This window comes from Chrysochloris asiatica, unplaced genomic scaffold (genome assembly GCF_000296735.1).
Source record: "Chrysochloris asiatica unplaced genomic scaffold, ChrAsi1.0 scaffold00096, whole genome shotgun sequence".
NCBI classification, from domain to species: Eukaryota; Metazoa; Chordata; class Mammalia; order Afrosoricida; family Chrysochloridae; genus Chrysochloris; species Chrysochloris asiatica.
This window is the reverse complement of record NW_006408614.1, coordinates 2,428,991-2,435,952: the sequence shown is the minus strand read 5'-3', so window position 1 is coordinate 2,435,952 and position 6,962 is coordinate 2,428,991.

The following is a 6,962-nucleotide window of genomic DNA, read 5'->3' as shown; positions in this document are numbered from 1 at the left end:
TTGTAGCCCCATTTTAGGTCTTCCAATCAGTTATAGGCAGAAGAATTCTGTCAATTCTTGACGCCGTGTTTATGGCCGATACTTTCCGTACAGCCTGGACTTCTTTCAGTATCATTGGGTCTCGATTGTATGCTACCTCTTGAAATGGTTGAACATCGACCATTTATTTTTGGTACAGGACTGTGTATTCTCTTCCATCTTCTTTGATGCTTTCTCCATCATTCAATATTTTGCCTTTGGAATTATTCGATATTTCAAGTTAAGGCTTGATTTTTCTTCAGTTCTTTCAACTTGAGAAATGCTTAGCATGTTCTTCCTTTTTGGTTCCTGAACTCCAGGTCTCTGCACATTTCATTATAATATTTGACTTTGTCTTCTTAAGCTGTCATTGGAAATTTTCTGTTCAGCTCTTTTACTTTCTCATTTCTCCCATTTGCTTTAGCTTCTCTACACTGGAGAGCAGCTTTCAGAGTCTCTTCTGACATCTGTTTTGATCTTCTTTTTTTTTAAGGACCATTTGCTTTCTTCCCATATTATGTTCTTGATGCCATCCTATAACTATCATGGTCTTCAGTCATTACTGTCTAATACATCAAATCTGTTCTTGAGATGATCTCTAAATTCAGGTGGGATTATGTTCAGCTCTTTTGAACTTGCTTTAATTTTCTTCAGCTGCAGTCTGACCTTGCATATGAGCAATTGGTAGTGTGTCCCACAGTTGATGCTTAGTCTGGTTTTGGCTGATGATATGGAGCTTTTCCACCTTCTCTTCTCACTGATGTAATGAATTTGATTCCATCTGGTAAGGTTCATGTGTATAATTGCATTTTATGTTGTTTTAAACAGGTATTTGCAATGAAAAAATCATTAGTCTTGCAAAATTCTATTATGCAATCTCCAGCATCATTTCTATCACCAAGCGCATATTATCTGACTACTGACCCTTCCTCTTTGTCTTCAACCTTCACATTACAATCATCAGTAATTATCAATATATCTTGATGGCATGTTTTACCATTTTCAGACTGAAGAAGTTGACAGAAATTTTCAATTTCATCATCACTGGCTTTAGTGGTTGGTACTTAGGTTTGAATAATATGTGGTATTAAATGGTCTTCATTGTTGTTGTTAGGTGCCATCAAGTTGGTACCGACTCATAACGGCGCTATACTCAATAGAACGAAACACTGCCCAGTCCTGTGTCAGCCTCACAATTGTTGCTATGTTTGAGTCCATTGCTACTGCCACTGTGCCAATCCATCTCGTTGGGGGTCTTCCTCTTTTTCTCTGACCTTCCACTTTACCAAATATGATGTCCTTTTCCAGGGACTGTTCCCTCATGACAATATGTCCAAAGTATGAGAGACAAAGTCTAGCCATCCTGGCTTCCAAGGAGCATTCTGGCTGTACTTCTTCCAACACAGATTGGTTTGTTCCAATCGAAGTCTTTAGACATCTCTCTAAGTCTTCCTCAAAGAATTCTGCGCTCATTGATTTACATCACCTCAAAGGGCAGTTTGGGCATCCTTGAAGAACTCAAATTATATTCCTTTTTAATGTTATTTGAGTTTTTGAAACAAAAAGTAATTTGAAGTGTCAAGATTGGGGCTGGTGGGTAGGTGGGGTATGGTTTCCCAATGTAATTCTCATAGGACTGCCTTTTCCACCCTGGAAAAATGAGCATACATATTGCTGTCATGGAAAAACACAATTCCTTTATATAACTTTGCTGGTATTTTTCTCAGCAATGCAGTTTCCCATCTTCTTAAAACTCTTTCTAATAAACCCCTGCGATCATCCTGTGTCCTTGGAGAAAAACTATCAAGATGAACCCTTTGAATTCCCAAAAAACTGCCAGCATATCCTTCTGAGCTGACCTCTTTGCCTTGAGTTGGCTCTCCTCAGAAGACCCTCTTTTGATTGCACTTTTTCAAAAGGCATCCTATCAAGACTAAAAGCAAACATGTTCAGTTTGAGGACTAAGGTGTGCCTGACCCAAGCCATGGTGTTTTCAATACCCTCATATGCAGGTGAAAACTGGACAGTGAATACGGAAGACTGTAGCAGAATTGATGCATTTGAGTTACGGTGTTGGAGGAGAATATTGAAAGTACCATGAACTGCCAAAAGAACCAACCAATCTGTGTTGGAACAAGTACAGACAAAATGGTCCTGAAGAGCCCAGATGGCCAAACTTCGTCTCTCATACTTTGGACATATTGTCAGGAGGGACTGACTAATCGCTGGAGAAGGATATCATGTTTGGTAAGGTGGAGGGTCAGAGAAAAAGAGGAAGACCCCAGCGAGATGGAATGGCTAAGTGGTAGCATCAATGGGCTCAAGCGTGACAACAATAGTGAGATTAGCCCAGGATCGGGCAGTGTTTTGTTCTGTTGTGCACAGAGTCGCTACTAACTTGATGGCACCTAACAACAACAACAACAACAAGACTAAGACAGGTCTAAGATAAGACTAAGACAAGTCTGCAGCCATCCATTGATCACAGAAACATGTTTAAACACGTTCTGTTTGGAATGAACCTGTGCATGTATGAACTGGAACCCTAGTAAAAATACTTTGGGACTTATCCTTGTATAAGCAACTCTTACAAATTGGCCAAAGACAAAGAATACAGTAGAAAAATTGGCAACAGAACACAAATGTTTTATAGAAAAGGAAATTTGAAAGCCCAATAAACTTTGTAAAACTTGCTTTGCTTTAATAATAATCAGTGAAATAAACTTTGAACCACAATGAAATGCCCTTTTACTCTCTACTGTCAGTTTTTCTACAGATTGCTAACATCAAGTCGCCAAGGACTGAAACAAGGAGAACATCTCTGTAGCAGACTTGGAGGTGGAAATTGGTTCCGTTTCTTGGAAAACAATTTGATAAAATTCTGCAAACTGAACATATGCGTACCAATAGGATCCAATGAATCTACTGCCAAAGACTGCTTTAAAGTGTTCCAGAACAAAGATGTCAGTTTGAGACCTAAGGTCCACCTGACCCAAGCCATGTATTGTCAATAGCCTCATATGCATGTGAAAGTTGGACAATGAATAGGGAAGGTCGTAAAAGAGTTGATGCATTTGGGTTATGGTGTTGGAGATAAATGGTACCACGGTCTGTCAGAACAAACAGATCTATGTTGGAAGAAGTACAGCCAAAGTGGTCCTTACTTCTTCTCACAGAATTTGGGCATGCTATCAGGAGGGAGCAGTCCCTGTAGGAAGGCATAATGCTTTTGCATCATGTAGAAGGTGAGCGAAAAAGAGGGAGGCCCTTGATGTGATGCATTAACACAGAGGCTGCAACAATGGACTCAAACATACAGACCCTGAGGATGGCCCAGGACTGGGCAATGCTGTGTTCTGTTGTGCATGGGGTCACTATGAGTCAGAGCTGACTGGACAGCACTCAATACCAGTTATGTGGCACAATGATAAAGTGAAGAAGGGAAACAATATAGGAGTAACATGAATTGGAATAGGAGTTATAAAAGTTAGCTAATTTGAGGAAAACGCATGGATTTTCAAGACTCTTTGTATCTAAGAACAAAGTGTATCTTTGCACTGAGTTTTTAAGTCTCTCATGGAATCCCTCAATGGTGGAAAGAGTTAACACACTCAGCTGTTAACTGAAAGGTTGGTGGTTCAAGTCCACTCAGTGGCATCTTGAAGAGAAGCCTGGTGATCTATAGGCTTCTGGAAAATCGGCCATCAGAAACTCTATGGAGCACTGCCACACACAGGGCCTGAATCAACTGCTTGACTTCCGGTTGTCCACACAACGTTGAGATGGAGTTGGGGGAGATTAGGGAGCTGGTATGATGAAGCAGGCTCCAACATGACTGCCACCAAGTCATTCCACCAGAACATGTGTGCTTCCTCCTCCCACACATGTTGTTGTTAAGTGCTGAGTTGGTTCAGACTCATAGTGACCCTGTATAGGGTTTCTGAGGAGCAGCAGGTGCTTTTGAACCAGCGACCTTGTGGCTCACACCGACCTTTCAGGCCAGCCAGCGCAGTGTCCTGCAGTACCACTCAGGACTCCTCCCACACAGAGATGTTTTTAAAAACCCAGTTTCTGTGGAGCCAGTTCCGACTCATGAGTCCCCACGGATCTCTGAATAGTTTCAATAGCTAATTTTTTTGACGGTAGTTCACTAAGCTTTTCTTCTGAGGCACCTTTAGGTAGACCCCAGCCATCAGCAACCTTTTGGTTCTAAGTTTAACCTTTTATCCCCAGAGCTCCTTCCCCACACCTAAAACAAAAACAACAAAAACCAAATTTGTTGCCTTAGACTTGAGTAGAACTACCCCGTAGGGTTTCCAAGGCTAGACTCTTTAGGGAAACAGACTACCACATTGTTCTCCTGTGGAGTGGATGGTGGGTTTGAACCACTGACCTTTAGGTTAACAGTTAAGTGTTTTAACCAATGCACCACCAAAATTCCTCTTCCCACATCTTAACTCATTGTCATCGGAGTCAATTCCAACCCATAGTGACCTTATAGAGGATTTTCAAGACTGTAAATCTTTACAAAGGCAGACAACCTCATCTTCCTCCCTCCCAGTGGCTGGTGGGTATGATCCAAGGACCTGCTGTTAGTAGGCCATCGTCTAATTCACAGCACCACATCTTGTTTTTTGTTAAGCACCATCGAGCCAGTTCTGACTCATTGCTACCCTGCATAGGGTCTCCAAGAAGTGGTTGGTGAGTTTGAACCACATCTAGATAGAGGTGGTCTATTTCCTTCTCTTTGAATCTGGTTTAGGTTTGTGGCTTGCTTTGACCAACAGTAGAATGAACACTTAGGGACTTGATATGAAGGACATCATTGGTGACATCAGATGGCTATTGGCTGAAAGCAGAGAATACCAGAAAGATGTTTACTTGTGCTTTACTGACTATGTATCCAAACTATGGATAACACTGTTAAGAATAAGCATCCAGAACATTTAATTGTGCTCATGAGGAACTGCACATAGACCAAGAAGCAGTTGGTAAAACAGAACAAGGGGATACTGAATGGTTTAAAATCAGGAGGTGTGTGCCAGGGTTGCATACTTTCACCATACTGTTGGTGATAGTTACAGTTTACTGTCAACTTGACTGGGCCTGGGTTCCCGGTGGTTTGGCAGTTGAGATGTGGTTATCCTCATGGTGAGATCTTACACAGTGTAGTTAACGCTATGATGATTGCCTATGAGCAGGCATAGTTAACTCTATGATGATTGGCTATGAGTATCCAATCAATTGAAAGGATACTTTCTTGGGGGTGTGGCCTACTTCCAATATAATGGACACTTACACAAAGCTTGCTTGTTTTCTGCTGGGTCTGGATCTTGCATCTGGCTTGTCTTTCAACCTCTACTTCTTAGACTTGAGCTAGTGGTCTGCTTTATTATCTGCCTATCTGTCTGCCTGCTGATCTTGGTCCATCTGACCCAAACTTGGGACTCTTCCACCTCTACAGCTGTGAGCCATTTCCTTGATATAAATTCCTCTTTATGTATAGACATATGTAACTTTCACTGTTTTGCTTCTCTAGAGAACCCAGCCTATACCATCTCTATACACTATACAATCAGTATGCTGAGAAAAGAATCCAAGAAACTAGATTATAAGAAGAATGTGGTATCAGGATAGGAGGAAGACTCATTAACAACTTGCAATATGCATATGATACAACCTTGCTTATTGACAGCAAAGAGGACTTATGAAGATCAAAGACTACAGCCTTCGGTATGGATTGCACCTCAATGTAAAGAAAACAAAAATCTTCACACCTGGACCAGTAAAGAGCATTATGACATATGGAGAAAGGATTGAAGTTGTCAAAGACTTCATTTTGTTTGGATCCACAATCAACACTCATGGAAGCAGCAGTCAAGCTATCAAATGATATATTGCATTAGCTATATCTGCTGCCCAAGACTTCTTTAAAGTGTTTAAGAGCAAAGAGAAGGTTCCCTGACCTAAGTCATCGTATTTTGAAATGCCTCATATGTGGGAGAAAGTTGGACAGTGAATAAGGAAGACCATAGAACTGATGCATTTGAATTATGTTGTTGGAGAAGAGTATGAAAAGTATTATGGACTCTCCAAAGTACAAACAACTCTGACTGGAAGAAGTACAACCAGAATCCTTCTTAGAAGCCAGGATGGCGAGACTTCATCTCTCACCCTTTGCACATGTTATCAGGCAGGACCAGTCCTTGGAGGACATCATGCTTGTTAAAGTGGAAGGTCAACAAAAACGAGGAAGACCCCCAACTAGATGGATTGGCACAGTGGCAGCAGCAATGGGTTCAAATGTAACAAAAATTATGAGCATGTGTAGGACCAGCCAGTGTTTCATTCTGTGCATAGAGTTGCTATGAATCAGAACCAACTCAACAGCAATATATGCCTAGCAGCTGCAGCAGACTAGTCACTTCTCCTTCTTGGAGTTCAGTAGCCAAGCTCTCAGGGCTGACACATGAATGAGTGGTGAGAGAGGTCATGTGTTGAGCGCCATCTTGGATTCCCAGACCCCAGCCAAGGGCTCCCCCACATGGAGCTGTCAATGCACTGAACAAGGGTCAATCCATGGAATCAGGTGAAAGAAGCCATCAGCACCGAGTCCTGGGGCAGCTTGTCAGCCACAGCAAAGGGAGTCACACCAGGAATGTCAATGGCTCTGGTAGCCTTGGTTCCATCACTACATGATCATTTTATTTCATTAGCATACACACTAATCACTTGCATACAATACTTTATAGATACTAAATGCTTCATAATTTTAAACCATGCCAAAAGAAACAATATAAATGAAACGACATGCAAAAATGTCCCTGCCTAGTTTTGATTTGTGTTTTCTGTGTAACTGTGATTAAACAGCTCTTCATGTGCAAACACTGAACCATTTGTATAGCTTTTCCATGGACTGCACATTCGGCACCCATTTATCTACT